Consider the following 18,083-nt stretch of genomic DNA (forward strand, 5'->3'; position numbering starts at 1 on the left):
TTAGAGCATTTGTGTGGGGGGAAACACAATTGATTGTATAAAAACGCTTTCTACAAAACCGACTTCTATAAATTCGACCTAATTTCGTAGTGTAGACATACCCTTAGTAGTAAACTCGACTAATAAACTTGATAGTGATGTGTTGCAAACCATGAAGCAGCGTTTGGAAAGCTTGCAGAAAGATCTTCGTAAGTATTTCCCTGAACCGGACAGCACCTTTGAATGGATAAGGAACCCTTTTATCATCAATGTTCGAACACTGGCAAATAACCTCTCTGCTTCAGAAGAACAGCAGCTCTTGGAGCTGGCTTCAGATAGCTTCCTGAAAACAAAATTTGAGCAAAATACATGTAACCTCCACCCTGACATCTGGTGGTGAGGTGTGGCAAGTTGTGGAAAAGAACTTCAGGGGGCGATCTCATTTGCATACGCACACCCACCCCGCCTAGAATGAGGCTATAGCTGCCCAAATGGTCACTTTGGCTGCTGTGGGATCCTCAGTGTCTTTGTTATTGGGGCAGGAAGAATAAATTGTTATGACCCTGATTATGGGAATCAAGGACAGTGGAACGGTACTTGGCCTTTTGTTATGATGGAGGGACTCGCCATCAACTAAGTAGCACTCGCTAGGCAAGGGACATGGGTTCCAAAACTCTGTGAATTGAGAGAGACTGGAGACAGGTATTAATACCTGGTGGTGTGGACCCCTTTGTGAGAGCCTGAAACATCAATTGCACCTCTGTCTCTCTCCACTGTGGAATATCAGAGCTAATTTTGGGTCTATTAGGAGTCTAGCTACAGGTGCTGAGCTGAATTCACTTTGGCCTTATGGTGCACCAGCACTAAGGCTCCCACTACTACAAGCTGAAATCACTAAAGAGCTAAAATTACTAAGAGCTGAAATCACTGAGCACTGTGTTGAGTAGTGGAGAGCCTGAAGATCTAAAGCGGAGCGGAGTAGTTTGTGGGACACTGGGAGCTGCTTGTGGGACGCGGAGCAGAGCAGTTCATGGGACGGCTGGTGGAGCAGTGCGGATCCCTATGGAGCTGTGGGGCAGTCAGCTTCAGATCATGTAAGGTGTCCCTTACCTCTTTCCCCCCCCACACACACACACACACTTTCACCCAAACTGGGGAGTAACACTCTGCAGATGAACTTTTGAACTCTGGGGCTGGACTTTTGGGTTGTTGGACTTTTTGGACTTCGGGTGATTTTTGGAGTGCTGGACTCAAGAGACATTTGGGTTGTGGGACTCAAGAACCCGAGGGAAAGGATATGGCCCAATTTGCTGGGGTGGGTCTTTGCTCATGGTTTGGTTGATGAACCCTAGTTGTGGTGTTTTTCCCAATTTAATGCTGATGTCGTTTACCTCACGTTATTAAAGATTCTCTGCTACACCGAGACAGGAAGTATTGCCTCTTTGAGGCGCCCAGGGGTGTGTGTAAGATTTTCCCAGGTCACTGGGTGGGGGCTCGAGCCAGTTTTGCATTTGCTTTGATGAGAGGGAACCCCTGTGTAATGAACCCAGCCCTTGCTGCTATCAACTCGGCCCGGCAGAAGGGTTAAATACACTAACGTCATTTTGGTTGGGGGTTAGCTCTGAATATCCAGCTCTATCGGACAAAGCTGTCAAGTATCTGCTGCCTTTTCCCACCTCGTATTTGTGCGAGATCGGATTTTCTGCGCTGGTTGGCATCAAAACAAAAAAACAAAATAGTCTTATTGACATGGAGCCCCATCTTTGTCTTAAGATCACAAACATTGAGCCAGATATCCCCGCAATAGTGTCTGGTCAAAAGCAGTTCCATCCCTCGCACTGAATAGTTTGGTTTGTACTGAAAATTTTTCAATACCAAATAGTAAGTACTAAAACTAGTGCTTTCTTCACTAACCGAACCAAACCAAACCAGCGTATTTTAAATTTCAGAATGCTACGAATTCACCATACACACACACACACACACACACGCTGTTGTGCCAGACTGTTGATTCGCTTCTATTATTTTAATTATTTCTAGTACTATTTCTATATGTAACTATTATTTCTATTAAAATTTTTGTTTCAACTGTCTGTAATATAATGTTGTATTTATTTCTAATAAACATTTAATCCAGAATGAAATGAATTAGGAGCGTGTTATAAAAATGTGGCTACCCTCCGTCCCCACCCCCACTGCCCCCCCCCAAATTATCTTCACCAGAGAAGGGGTACACTGATCAGACAAAATGTCTCAAAAGGGGTACGCACCTGTTACAAGTTTGGGAAGCACTGACCTAGTGGTTAATCATTGCCCTGCGAGAGTTCCATTGCTAGTGCTGTACTTAGTGGTAAGATGCTAAAGTCTCTGGAACCATGATGTAATGTGGGTCAGAGTCCTCCAGCAAAATACACAAGGGAGCAAAGCCTCCACCATGAGGCACTCAGGCATAAGGCTATTAACACTAAGAGTACTATCTGGCTCATTTTTGTTTTTATAAACAATCCCTTCATCACCTCCGTGTTACTACAGAACACAATATTCGTACGATAGGAACCTTAGACTATGCATGTTTTTTCTTGTAAATCTGATTGACAGGAACCCCTTTGGTCTACTGAGATAATCTGCTACAGCCGTGCATGTATAGTAACTGATCCTTTCCCATCAGTGTCAGGAGGATTTATCTGGTTAGTGTACATTAATGCTAATGGGAACAAAATCCCTTGTGCAACAATAAGAAAACAAATTACTATGTTTACTTGACAAAAATCCTTAGGCAGTTTCCACCAGCATGAAAAGAAAACAAATTTTGAGCATGTCTCCTCTTTTTTTGTTTTTTTAAGAGTGGAATGTTTGTTGTCTCTCAACTACTCCACATCAAATTTGCTCAGACTTACAAGTAAAAAATATATATCGTTTTTGTTTGCCTTGTAAACTCACATGTGATCTAAAAGTCAACATGGCTTGTGCTAATGAAGACTCTGCAATTAGAACATCCCTTCCTCTGTCTTTACTTAATGTAACCCTAGCATTGCTTTTGGTTTTCTAGTTATGGAATGTCTTTATGGTTTGTATCACTATTAAATAACACTGAAAAATCGTTTTGTCCTGGAGACCTTACATGTTAACATATAGCAGGGGTACGCACTTTAAAAAACACCCAGCACAGCCTCAAGGCCATTTGGAAAGTAATGCAGTTCAACAGGTAAAGCAAGGCAATCCATACTTTCAAAAACAAGTTGCACACAAGACAACGGTTGTTAAATAAATATGACAATGTGTAGCAGAGTCAACTACTATGTTATGCCAATAAATGTTCTTAAACTCAGTACTATCCAATAAAATGAATTGGTTCTCCTTCCTATGAATGCCAGGACCTCAAGCACTTACCAACTGGCATTCTAATTGAGTCAGCAGTTGAAAACTTTAATTTCTGAGGATCAGACTCTGAAGCTAGCCTTGATTTTATTTCCCATAATCTTCAGCAATAAATTTTTACACAAGCTTTGCCTCTGTACAATTACTCTCACAGAGGCAAAACATGAGGAACGGTTGAAAAATAACTTTTTGAGAAAGCTAGCAATCATATTTGAAAGCTGTCATCCTACAAATCAGGCTGCAAAGAACTCCTACTATCAGTCAGACGACATAGGCAACATTTCTATGAGAGTTTTAAAGCCAGTATTATCAAAGGGAGAAATTCCTAATATCTCCCCTGCCTTGTAGAATGTGCTTACAAATTACTGCATATCTGTAGTTTTGACAAGGAGATACAGCAGAGTCTTGTAATTTAATTTTTTTTTTTTTTGGCTGGTTGTTTTTCTTTAGAGCTTCTCGATTCCCCCTTGGTGCCTCTCAAAGTGAACCAGCACATCAGACAATCTGAGAAAGAAAACTCTTCAAGTCAATATACTGTAGCATCCAATGACCTCCTTTAGCAAATGGCATATGGACATACAACATTAGAAATAAATTAGACCTTGAAATTCATTTTTGTGAAAGCCAGACCATATAAAAGCCCATCAAAAGTGTTAAAGAGAAAATCCACTTGGGATTTCCAAATTTTTACATCCATTTTGCAGACCATGGCCTGCAAGTTAAATAGTTATATCAAATGACTAATGTATCTCTCACATGACCAATTTTAAGTTTGCAAAGTAAACCAATATGCCACTAAGAATAAATAAGCCATGCAATCAATTAGGACATCACACAGAACTCAAAGTCATGCCACCTTAGCCAAGGCTCTCTTTTAGCCCCAAGACACTGAACAAACAATAAACTCTTTATTTTATACATTAAACACGGCACAGACCTAGAAAGCTCTGATCACTGAGCCAACAGCCCTTTATCCAAGGTTTATAGCGGAAAACAGATTAAATTATATTTCATACCCCTTCCCTACACCAATTCTGCAGCTCTTGCACATAAGTATTTAAATCCTGTTTGTCTACACAACAAAAGCAACTCGCTTAGTACGCATCTTACTGTATTTACAAAAGGCCTCCACATTACTGCTCACATACTATGTAAACTAAGCCTTATAGAGATTCATTTCAGAACAAACATTTCCCTAGGGAATCATCCATGTCAAAACACTAATTTAAGACAACTGCATATTATAAATCCATAATACAAATACAATTAAAAATGGACACTTAGCCTACGCCAAATGAGTATTGTCCCTTTAATGTGAAGAAAATTTGAACAAATTGCAAAAATGTCATGTCAACTTTACTACCAGCATGAAAAAGGCTTGGGAGAGAAGAGTGCACAACCTAAAATAAAACTTTCAGTGTCGCTGGAAGCTTTAATCCTACAGAATAGGATAGCAAAATAAGACAGGACGTTACAAAATAATCATGCAAAAGAAGAAAGTTGATCTAGAAGTGCATGGGCCCAAGCTTGAAAGTTAGGGGATTACCACCATTGCTTGAGGGCCATTACAGGACCAGCTGCAATATCAGGATTCAAATTTTCCCAATCTTTGGGAGAGTCTGACCCCTAGATTTTGGTTACTACCCCTCTCTATTTACAATAGGTGTTAAATAAGACTGCTTCATTATTTGTTTTGAGATGTTTCCTTTGTGTGTATGTTGGTGAGGGTGGAAACCTCAGTGTTCAGAACAACAGATTTATCCAGGGCTTTTAAAGTTTGACCAACACCTCCTAATTTAATTTAAGCACTAAACCAACCATGCCCGGACAAAAATACAACTGTACTCTCTCAAAAGAGAGAGCAGCAAGCTGAGTAGTAGTGAGCCCCAGCTAGCCTGAAAGATTGGCTATTATCTTTGAAAACTCATGGCGATCGGGGGAGGTCCCGGACAACTGAAAAAAGGCTAATGTAGCGCCCATCTTTTAAAAAAGGAAGGAGGAGGACCCAGGGTACTACAGGACAGTCAGCCTCACCTCAATCCCTGGAAAAATCATGGAGCAGGTCCTCAAGGAATCCATTCTGAAGCACTTAAAGGAGAGTAAAGTGATCAGGAACCGTCAGCATGGATTCACCAAGGGCAAGTCATGCCTGACTAATCTAATTGCCTTCTCTGACGAGATAACTGGCTCTGTGGATGAGGGGAAAGCAGTGGACATGTTATTCCTTGACTTTAGCAAAGCTTTTGACACCGTCTCCCACAGTATTCTTGCCAGCAAGTTAAAGAAGTATGGGCTAGATGAATGGACGATAAGGTGGATAGAAAGCTGGCTAGATTTTCGGGCTCAATGGGTAGTGATCAATGGCTCCATGTCTAGTTGGAAGCCAGTATCAAGCAGAATGCCCCAGGGGTCAGTCCTGGGGCCAGTTTTGTTCAATATCTTCATTAATGATCTGGAGGATGGCGTGGATTGCACCCTCAGGAAGTTTGCAGATGACCCTAAACTGGGAGAAGCGGTAGATACGCTGGAGGGTAGGGATAGGATACAGAGGGCCCTAGACAAATCAGAGGATTGGGCCAACAGAAATCTGATGAGGTTCAACAAGGACAAGTGCAGAGTCCTGCACTTAGGATGGAAGAATCCCATGCACAGCTACAGACTAGGGACCGAGTGGCTCGACAGCAGTTCTGCAGAAAAGGACCTAGGGGTTACGGTGGACGAGAAGCTAGATATGAGTAAACAGTGTGCCCTTGTTGCCAAGAAGGCTAACGGCATTTTGGACTGTATAAGTAGGAGCACTGCCAGCAGATCAAGGGACGTGATCATTCCCCTCTATTTGACGTTGGTGAGGCCTCATCTGGAGTAGCGTGTCCAGTTTTGGGCCCCACACTACAAGGGGGATGTGAAAAAATTGGAAAGCATCCAGCGGAGGGCAACAAAAATGATTAAGGGACTGGAACACATGACTTATGAGGAGAGGCTGAGGGAACTGGGATTGTTTAGCCTGCGGAAAAGAAGAATGAGGGGGGATTTGATAGCTGCTTTTAACTACCTAAAAGGTGGTTCCAAAGAGGATGGATCTGTTCTCAGTGATAGCAGATGACAGAACAAGGAGTAATAGTCTCAAGTTGCAGTGGGGGGGGGGGGATTAGATTTGATATTAGGAAAAACTTTTTCACTAGGAGGATGGTGAAGCACTGGAATGGGTTACCTAGGGAGGTGGTGGAATCTCCTTCCTTAGAGGTTTTTAAGGTCAGGCTTGAGAAAGCCCTGGCTGGGATGATTTAGTTGGAAATTGGTCATGATTTGAGCAGGGGGTTGGACTAGATGACCTCCTGAGGTCCCTTCCAACCCTGATATTCTATGATTCTAAGGCCAGCTGTGGCAGACTACCTACCTCCTTCCCTAGGCCTAGAAGTATTTTAAAAGAGAAGAGGGACTACCATCACCTCACCAAGCACTCTGGAGGATGATGGTAATATCAGGAGCTGTGTCCCTCCCCTCTACAGAATCCTCTGCAGAGTTGTCAGGAGCCCCACACAGAGCCCTGTCTGGGCCGGTTTGCCCCTGATGGGAACTTTCTCAAGAGACTGGCATTCCCCAAAACTCTACAACATAGCACAGGGTAACGGACACCCCTCAGGGGACCCTATTCCTAACAGCAGTCAGTGGCCAGGACCCAAAGCAGTAGCAGCAACTGCACTGGGACAAGGTGAAGTCAGCCATCACAGCATCAATTACATTTAGTAGTTAGAAGGCTTTTAATCATAAAAGACACCTTTTTTTTAAAAATGAAAGCTGAGATGACCTTTGTCCAGGAAAGATTTCTGTTTACCCCAGGCAAGTAGATTTTTTTCAAGACCAGGATCTATTATCCTAATATAACAAACTCATCAGCCTGAGATCCAGCAGCTATTTAAGCAGATTCACACTCCTGGAAGCAGCTGAAAGGATCATTTCCCCACCTTTACAACTCATCCATGTCAGTCTGCACTCAAGCTCATTCGTAGGCCACAAGAATGGTTTTGCAGGTTAAGATGTTGAGGAGATCAGAAAGATACAAATGCTCTTGTACCCACAAGTGCAGACAAGCTCTCAGCATGCAACAAACCTTCGAGAAAAGGCCTGATTCTACTATGAGATTAGTGAATTCCCGATCCGTTTGAAGGCTTACTATCAGTGCTCAGTACAATCCCAGACATTCTAACACAAGAGTGGGATCTTACTTGTGAGCCAAGAAGAATTTCAGTATTCCAATGCCCCAAAATTTCTATATTGTTTCAGAGAGCAGACAAAAGAAAAGTACTAGTGCTTGACAACTACTCTTCACAGTCCACCCTTGACTACAGGAGACAGGGATGCTGCTATTCCCCCGCACGCAACCAACCCAATATGAGAATCAAAAACAAAGCCTTCAATATACCCCTAGCCCTTAAGCTGGAACTGTACAACTCCATATCCATGAGCTGTGCATGAGTTCACTTCAGCCCTAAGGCTGAACTAGTTCTTGCAAGCTTCACAGCTCCAAGACAGAGTTTGTGGGAGCTCATCTGCATGGACTCTCCTCTCTCCAGCAACACCAGCTGTGCTGCTCATTTGACCCTACCCCATCTCCCTAGTATTCAGATCTTTGGCACTTTGCACAGAAGATTGACCTTTTCCCTAGATAAGCAGGCCTGCCTCTGAGTCACTTCCCAGACTATGAGGAGGATATTTTCTGGTGGGTCATGCCCTTTACAGCTACCTTGGGTAGCTTCTTCTATACACAGCATCCACTTTTGCCCTCTTGTTTTAGACTTTGCCATCTCAGGAAGTTTGTTGTGGCATCCTTCTTCTGGGTACATCTCAACATTTTAAAAGTCTCAAACATGCTTCCTCAATTTCTTCTTTCGTAATGACAGTGGGAGCAGCTGTAATTGGTAAAGTAAAGGCTGCATCATTATTTCCCTTGATATCAATCCCTCATATTTTTCCTGAAACTTAATTTTAGGGCTTAAATTTTCCAAACCTGGTCTTTGCCATCCTGCTTGCTCCTTTATATTTTTCCTGCTCCAATTTTTCAGTATCCTTTCTCTAATACGGGGCCCAGAATTGTCCCCCTAGTCTTTACACGTGGTCAAAGATTTCTTCCAATTTGGACGCTATTTAGTCATCCCAGTACTCTTTGCTTTCTTACCAGGTTTTAAAAAGGCTATCAAATTTCCTTAAATGAACAACTCCAGATCCTTTTCCTGATCAGTGTTTTGTAATTTGTGACCATTTAAAAGCATGATCCCCATTTGCCAAGTTTCTAGCCACATTACTCCACATTATTCTACAGTAAGTTGCAGAAGCTATCCTATTAATTCATGTCGGTTTCCTCTAAATGTCTTTTTGGACACAGTATCACAATTGGGTTAATATATTATAATCAAATTAGTTTGTCTCACCTGCAGATTTATAAACCTGGCCACATAGTGACTTTCAGAATTAGCTGATACAGTTTGAATGTGATTAGGGTCAGGTTAACAATTTCCTGTAACATTCCTCTTGCCACCTCCCTCGTACAAAATCTGTAACCATTTACTGCTAACTTTGACCTTCATCTCTGGGCCTCTTTTTAACGCAACTGTGTGTCTCATATCGATACCACAGCTGCTTACATTACTGCATCAGAGACTAATGTCCAAGAGATCGAAAGCCTTCTAGAAGATTAAGTCACTTATTTCTACTCTTTCACCGTCCTTGTTATTTCTTCAGTCTTTCTAAGCAATTTTTATCATTGTGTTCATTTTCATCCCTGATCAGTGATATGGGTGAAACTTATTTCATTTGATAAAATAATTGTTACTTATTTACTTTTAGTAACCACTTTTACATGCTGTACACAACTGAATTAACAGACCTAACCAAATGTTTTTAATTAAAAGGGGGGGGTAGGAAATCAAGAGAAGAACAGGGTGACTTTAAATGTAGGCCTCCTCTCCATAACAGAAATATTCTACTAGAACTCTATTTACTCCTTTATTTGGAGCAGGGAGGGTATTCAAACTGCTCTGGCAGCTTTTAAGTTTGGGGTTTGTTTTTTGTTGGTTTTTTTTTTTTTTTTTTAAGGGAAATTAGTAATAGTGAAGTGTGGCTTTCTGTCTTCTTTAACCACAGAAAAGTTGAGTACAGGCAGAAGCAATTCAAGTTTTCCCACACTGCTTTTAAAATAATCAGTGACATGGTGTCTATCGAGGTAGTTATATGGTCCTCATCTCACGATCATTAATGCACTACCCTCATTTTACAGATGGGGAATTGAGGCTCAGCGTAGATAGTGTGTCCAAAGTCAGACAGGGCGTGTGTGGCTAAGCTGGGAGACTTGGGTTCTGTTCCTACATCCCAGTAGGAGTGCACTATCCATGAGAACACAGAATCATAGAATACCAGGGTTGGAAGGGACCTCAGGAGATCATCTAGTCCAACCCCCTGCTCAAAGCAGGACCAAGCCCCAATTTTTGCCCCAGACTGCCCCCTCAAGGATTGAACTCACAACCCTGGGTTTAGCAGGCCAATGCTCAAACCACTGAGCTATCCCTCCCCCCTTACCGAGCTATCCCTCCCTCTTCCTAACTCTCAGGACAATAGTGGAAGTCAGGCTCCCTGGGCCATTCAGCCTTTGGTCTGTTTGCAGAAACTGCCAAGCAAGCTGCCAAATGGAATGGAGGCGTTTTTACTTTTGAGTATTTATCATACCCAGCTTTTCTGCAATACTCAGCACCATAAGCATACTCCTTTTGGCCTTCAAGAGTTTACCTTGATCACTTTTTGTGTGTAGGAGTGTCAGACTAGGGACTGGAAGGAAAGTTTGGTAAGTAAAGTTTCCAGTGAGTTAAACATTTATATGACATTGGTTTTGGTCCCATTACTGGCCTCCTACTCACTGTCTTTCAAAATTCTGGCAGGCTACTGCTATTCTGGTCCATCTAATCTCCTCTTTACACAGTGTTCTACAGGTAGGCTGGCTACTGAACGTGCTTTTTTCCAATCAATTTAATGTCGTACAATTTTTTTTAGTATGTTTTAAGTTGGTTACCCACGTAACTACAGAAGTTGATAAGCAATGTAACACAGGAGATTGGTTGTACAGAATTAAGTTTCTACTTTTTTCCTCTTTTGGATACCCAGCATGGCTAGAGATAAGACTTTATTCCAGAAAGAATGAGTTTCTCAACTCTGAGTTGGAGACAACTGGCGAGCTAAGAAGGGGTTCAAAGTTCTTTTCATCTGAGTGGGACAGTTAAACAGAACCAACTTTTGAGTGTTTTTTGCTCTGCCCGTTTCCTGGTAATTTAATTTTCATTAACGATAGGGCCGGTTATATAACCCACAGAGGTCAATTTAGAGAGCAAAAAGCTCTATTAAATCATTTTGTTCATCCCACAATCAAGCTATGATTGTTCCTCTAGTCTATTCTCCAGTGCTTTGTTAATTCACATAATAGAGCTTGCACCACTTCATGGTTGAGTCTATTTTAGTATCCTATAAGCCCACCTATTGGGAAACACTTCCTAGTACTCAGTGTACAATTTCCTTCAGTCAGTTTCATTCCATTAGCTCTAGTGATACTACTTTGAACCCCAACATCCAAATCCTCTTCCATCACAGGTGTTAACACCCTTCAAATACAGAGGATTACATCTCTCAGTCCTCCCTTTTTCCTTAAGTGAGTTATTTAAGCTATATGTTTACTCTTAATCTTTCTCATAATTTAACACCCCCAAACTTTCAGGCAATTGCTGCTTTTCACTGAATTCCTCCGTGTTGGCAGCTCGCTGATACTGAGATAACCATAATTGCACATAGTAGTCTAGAACAGTGGTTCCCAAACTAGGGACGCCGCTTGTGCAGGGAAAGCCCTTGGCAGGCCAGGCCAGTTTGTTTACCTGCCGAGACCACAGGTTCAGCCAATCGCGGCTCCCACTGGCCGCGGTGAACCGCGGCAGGCCAATGGGGGCTGCGGGAAGCAGCATGGGCCGAGGGACGTACCAAGCAGCATCCCAAGTTTGGGAAACACTGGTCTAGATCACCATTTGCCTTCAGAAAGGATCTATATCACCTTCCTACTCTGTCTCGTCTCTTGAAGCCCACAAACACACTGACTTTTCACATTGCATAACAAGTTCATAGCTAGTGAGTCCCCTACCTCCTTTTTGTTTTTAAATTAAAAAGCTGTCTTTTTATTTTCAATATTTGTTTGATTTGTTTTACTTATCAGCCAATAATCCTCAGCTGATCTCTTCCTCATGAAGATACTCCATGCTATCACACAGGTGCTCTTAAATGTGGTGTTTGGCCTACGCTGCCGTGTTTCATAACCAACCAATGTACAAAGTGACACCCCACTTTTGAGCACAGCTGCTTGTATAATTCTGTAAGGATTTAAAGGCAATATTCCAATATAAACAGACTTGTTTTTTTGTGATTCTGTAAGAAATAACTCGTAGCAAATAGCTGAAGTTGTCAAATATTCACCTTACTTTTTGTATGTATTTACTCTTGAGCTACATGCATTAGCGGTAGCTGTTAACCCTTTCTGAATCTTCCCCACTCATTTGTCTCCACAAAGTTATTTACTTCCTCCCTTTGCATCTTCTACAACACAATTAAATAGCAAAATCTTTATATATACTTTTAAAACACACAGTCCCAATTAACAGTATTTGTTTGGTTTAAAGTGGTAAAGCCAATCTGGGGTGAGGGGAAATAAAATCTTTTACTGTGCTGAGATAGAGTTCATCTGCAATATCTGAGGTCAGTACAAACACCTGGAACATCTCTGAAATTCCCTCCCTTTCAATATCTCCTTAAGTGCTAAACTTTCTAAATTTTAAATTTATCCATAATGAGATGGGCTGTCTCCTCACTCTCAACCACAAATAGGCTCTCACCCCCATCCTGAAGTTTCCACTAACTTCTTAATCATGTCAAAGTCCAGAGTACAACTACACTTCTGTACTTGAGATCCACCAGAGTTTCCCCCTCAATCACTTCACTGTTCTTTGGCAATTTACTTGTGCTCCTCAAGTACTAGATTTCTGCTTCATTTCCCAGTTCTCCTGAGTGAGCTTCATATCTCTCCCATGCACCATCTCCACCAGCTAGAATAAGTTCCCTGGGGCAGATCCTCAGCTGGTGTAAACTATCATAACTCCACTGGGTTCAATGGAGCTATAATAGTTTTTCTACACATCTTAAACCACATCTCTTCATCTATAATTCAAGCAAATATTGTTGATATTCCCATTTCTTCTAAACTTTGGCCATTATAGGCCTCTTCACTCTGTCCTATCACAAGTAACTTCTAGTTTACTTTTATTTACTCATACAGACTTACCAGCTCTGAAATACTCCATGATGTTCCTCCTCATATTGACAACAATGAAGGAAGCTCTTACACTGAAAGAATACTCCCACTTGTAATATACTGTTATCTTAATCACAGAATCTGGACATCACCTATTTTAAAAGATTGTGCAATGAATAGTGAGCTTATTTTAGTTTGCTGAATTTTTTGGAGTCTAATCTGCTTTCATGGTGAACACAGTTCCTGACAGGTATATATTATTAAACAAACAAAAGCAGTTTTTCACAGCTATTGGTATCATATCTGTTTTTCCTTCTTGAAATTTTTCTTTTTGATCCTTTTCCAAATAATTTTCATGGCCCCATTACAGCTACAATAACCCATTTCATATCATCATGCCAACTTGCTGGATGCAATCTGGATAGTGTCACAGCAGGAAGCGATGCTAATACATTAGAAGACCAACAATTGAGAAAGCACACTTACTATTATAAAGCTCTACCCCCTGACTTCAAAGGGCTTTCAAAAGAAACAGAAAGGTTTTACCCTTCAATATAGTATTCAACACACCCTACTTGGAATTTCCAAACTGTCTTTTTTTTGCAGAATTTCATCAGCAACGTACTACGATCACCAATAAAATTTAGGATTCTGGCAACGCTCGCTACAATCTATAATTTTGATGACAGACAGAACATATAAATCCTGGCTGACATCACTGCTGTAGTCTCTAGTGAAGTCAGAATTACTACGAAATACAATTTGAAATACAAAATGTCATAAATATAAAGGGAAGGGTAAACCCCTTTAAAATCCCTCCTGGCCAGAGGAAAAATCCTCTCACCTGTAAAGGGTTAAGAAGCTAAAGGTAACCTCGCTGGCACCTGACCAAAATGACCAATGAGGAGACAAGATACTTTCAAAAGCTGGGTGGAGGGAGAGAAACAAAGGGTCTGTGTGTCTGTTGGTATGCTGCTTTGCCAGGGATAGAACAGGAATGGAGTCTTAGAACTTTTAGTAAGTAATCTAGCTAGGTATGTGTTAGATTATGATTTCTTTAAATGGTTGAGAAAAGAATTGTGCTGAATAGAATGACTATTTCTGTCTGTGTCTCTTTTTTGTAACTTAAGGTTTTGCCTAGAGGGATTCTCTATGTTTTGAATCTAATTACCCTGTAAGGTACCTACCATCCTGATTTTACAGGGGTGATTCCTTTACTCCTATTTACTTCTATTTCTATTAAAAAGTCTTCTTGTAAGAAAACTGAATGCTTTTTCGTTGTTCTCAGATCCAAGGGTTTGGGTCTGTGGTCACCTATGCAAATTGGTGAGGATTTTTACCAAACCTTTCCCAGGAAGTGGAGTGCAAGGGTTGGGAGAATTTTGGGGGGAAAGACGTGTCCAAACTATGTTTCCCAGTAAATCCAGTTAGAGTTTGGTGGTGGCAGTGGTTATCCCAAGGGCAAAGGATAAAATTAATTTGTACCTTGGGGAAGTTTTAACCTAAGCTGGTAAAAGTAAGCTTAGGAGGTTTTCATGCAGGTCCCCACATCTGTACCCTAGAGTTCAGAGTGGGGGAGGAACCTTGACACAAAACAATGCTGCAAGAGTTGCATGCTTTTCAGCATAATTCCTTATTCAAACTGATGTTCCTTAGTTTAAATGCAGATTTGTTTTACACGGGATGATTTTTTTTTTTTTACATCAACTTTACTTGAAAGTCTGAAATACTAGGCTTAAATAAGAACCTATTTAAAAAAAAAAAAGCAAAGGTTACATTAAAACAAGAGCCAGACGGAAAAGTTAAGGTTCTCTTAGGGCTGGTCTACACTGCACAGTTAGGTCGATGTAAGGCATCTTACGTCGATATAATTAGGTCAGTGTCTACACTACAGCCTTCCTCTGCCAATGTAAGTGCCCTACTACACTGACATAACTCCACCTCCACGAGAGGTGTAAGGCTTATGTCGGTGTAGTCTGTGTAGACACTGAGTTCCTTACGTCAGCTGTTGGCTGCCTTGTGGTCAGGGCCGACCTTACCCATACGCAAAGCATGCAGCTGCGTAGGGCACCAAACTTCCCCAAATTTCCTGCTGCCCTGCGCAGCTGCGTGCTGCTCCAGCCCCTACTCCGGCTCTTCCCCAAGGCCCTGCCTCTTCCCCGCCCCTGCTCTGCCCCAGCCCTGCCTCCACTCCCCTGAGCTCTGCAGCCCAGCTGGGCCTGCACTCACCAGCAGTGGGAGTGCAGCAACCCGGCCTCAGCCACGCCGCCAGTGAGTGCTGGGGGGTGGTTCCCTCCCAGCCCCCCCAAGCCAGCCCCAGCCCCACCCCCACCGCAGAGACCTGGGGCCCCACACCCCCACGGGGGGGGGGGGAAGAGGGGGCTGCGTAGGGCCCCAGAATTGCTAGGGACGGCCCTGCTTCTGGTAGCTATAGCCCAGCTGCCCCCCCGCCCCCTTGGAGAGCTGGGCAGCTGGAGCCAGGATGAGAAGCCCAGGAGCCCCCTCACCCAGAGCTGAGCAGCCATGTCAGTTTCCTGAGCTGTGAAATTGACAAGGCTGCCCAGCTCCCAGCCCGGCACTGGGAGGCACCAAGAAGCCCCAGGCAGCTTTCCCACTGCTGCAAGTGGGGAATGGGGAGGTGCCGAGAAGCCCTGTGAGGCTTTCCCCAGCTCCCAGCGGGGAATGGGGGGAGAGCCGCCCACTGGGAGCCTGGGCTCTCAGCTCTCCACGCTGCTCCTCTTAGGGGTCAGTGGAAGCACTCCAGGTGAAGACAAGCACCACCAACCCAAGGAGAGTAGTGTAGACATGCACCACTGCAGTAATTATTGCGGCGGATGTAAGTCTACCTAATATAGATTGACTTGCATTTCTAGTGTAGACATACCCCTAGAATTATCAAAGCACATTGTGTAGGCTATATCATTTAACAGCCATACCAGTAATCAAAAATCATGTGAATAAGGATTAGTATTACTAAAACATTAACTTTTGAATTTGCTGCCTTTTTTAATTTAAGCATATATCCCTATCACCAAATTAACATAGTTCTATGCATTTAATGCCCAAGTTCTGTAAATGGACAAGATTGCCTAAGCACTGAATCCTGGAAACCATCCTGGAAGGGACCTCAAAGTCATCTAGTCCAGCCCCCTGTAATGAGGCAGGACCAAGTAAATCTAGACCTCCCTGACCCGTGTTTACGTCTGCTCCAACCTGTACTTAAAAACCTCCAAAAACAGTAATTCCACAACCTCCCTCGGAAGCCTATTCAAGAGTTTACCTACCCTTATAGTTAAGTGTTTCCTGATATCTAGTCTAAACCTCCCTTGCCGTGGATTACACCCATTACTTTTCCTACTTTCAGTGGACATGGAGAACAATTGAATACCATCTTCTTTATAATAGCCATTAACAGATTTGAAGATTATTAGCAGCCCCAAGTCTTCTATTCTCAGGACTAAACATGCACAATTTTTGTAACCTTTCCTCACAGGTCAGGTTTTCTAAACCTCTGATCATTTTTGTTGCTCTCCTCTGGACTCTCCAATTTGTCCACATCTTTTTTAAAGTCTGGCATCCAGAACTGGACAAAGTTTTCCAGCTGAGGCCTCATTCGTGCCAAGTAAAGTGGGATATATAACTTCCATGTCTTACATACAACACTCCTGTTATTACACCCCAGAATATTAGCCATCTTTATAACTGTGTTACATTGTTGACTTATTCAATTTGTGATTCACTATATCCCCCAGATCCTTTTCAGCAGTACTACCGCCTAACCAGTTAGTCCCCATTTTGTAGTTCTGTGCATTTGATTTTTCCTTCCTAAATGTAGCACTTTGCACTTGTCCTGATTGACTTTATTTTATTGATTTCAGACCAATTCTCTAATTTCTCAAGGTTGTTTTGAATTCTAACCCTGTATTCCAAAGTGCTAGCAACCCCTCCCAGCTTGATGTCATCTACAGACTTTAAAAGAACACTTTCCACTCCATTATCCAAGTCATTAATGACAATATCGACTAGTTGAAGACCCAGGACTGACCCCCGCAGAACCCCACTAGATATATCCTCCCAGTCTGACAGCATACCACTGATATCTACTCTTTGAGGACAATCTCTCAACTGGTTGTGCAACCCACCTTATAGTAAATTTCACCTAGATCATATTTCCATAGTTTGCTTATGAGAATGTTGTGTAGGACTGTATCAAAAGCCTTACCAAAAAAAAAAACACCAAAAAAAAACCAACCCCAAGATATATCACAGTTACAGCTTCCCCATTAGGCCAATAACCCTGTCAAAGAAGGAATTTAGGTTGATTGGACAAGATTTGTTGTTGACAAATCCATGTTCGCTATTCTTTGTAACCCCACTAAGCTCTAGCTATTTACAAAATGATTTAATAATTTGTTCCAGACCCTTTCCAGGTACTGAAGTGAGGCTGACTACAGAAATTATAACTACCACTTCACTTTTGGCAGTGAAGACAAATCCTCTGGGTATATGCTATTTCTCTCTCCCTTCCCTCCCACCTCCATTAGGCTTTCCCTCTGTTCACTGCCCTCAATTTCTTTTTAATTTTACCTACTCCCCTCTTATTCCAGCAACCCCTTCTGACCATTCATACAATTCCCAACTCCAAATTCCAAGTGACAGACAGACAAAGTGTTTGCCCTTCAACAGGAGAACTGATGTATGCTGTCCTTTTTCCATTTGTTTCTCTGAATCTACTAACACTACTTCAGTCTTGTCGGGACTGAGCATCAGATAGCTCTTAAAGCCCCACTCTCAGACACCAGGGAAGCCACTCAGCTAGACCTGATAGATCAGACAGGATGAAGAGAGCTGAAGAAAAATACACCTTCATAAATGCACTGTAACCTATACCCTCTAACCCCTCCTAAAGGCTCTGTTTACTTTCCTAGCCTTTACAATCATCTAAAGAATTCTATTCACGGAAGTATTATCCACTAGTGTGCTCTTATTACTCAGCCTGTCTGGCCAGCACCATGCACACAGGCGATCATATCTTCTAAGGCCAGCAGGGCCTGAGTAGGCTGCAGAGCAGTAGGTCTAGCCTCAAGGGAGGTATTCTGCTTCTCTCTCCAGCAAAAACCATCTGGCACAACCCAAGAGTGGTGCGAGCAGTCTGCAAAAATAGCCAGAGGGAGGGTCAGCAGGACTCAGAGCCTTTGCTGGGGGACAGGAGAATTGTACACCCAAGTAGAAGTCACAGTCAAGTATACTACCATCCACAGAGACACCACTTCATTGTAATTCTCATAAAGCCTAAGTATCTCACATCAAGGCACTGGCAACAAGGACAACTGATTTGTCATCTAAACAAACAAGGTCACAAATGCCTTTTATGTTCCCCCACCAAGTAAACAGA

The 18,083-nt window shown here is 42.4% G+C and overlaps 1 protein-coding gene across 13 annotated transcripts in view; it reads right to left on the minus strand.

Moving 5' to 3' along the window:
- The window catches only part of NCOA1 (nuclear receptor coactivator 1), a 359,657-nt gene that overhangs the window by 309,149 nt on the left and 32,425 nt on the right, over nucleotides 1–18,083 (minus strand). The window lies entirely within an intron of this gene.

Source organism: Lepidochelys kempii, chromosome 3, assembly GCF_965140265.1.
Source record: "Lepidochelys kempii isolate rLepKem1 chromosome 3, rLepKem1.hap2, whole genome shotgun sequence".
Taxonomy (NCBI): domain Eukaryota; kingdom Metazoa; phylum Chordata; order Testudines; family Cheloniidae; genus Lepidochelys; species Lepidochelys kempii.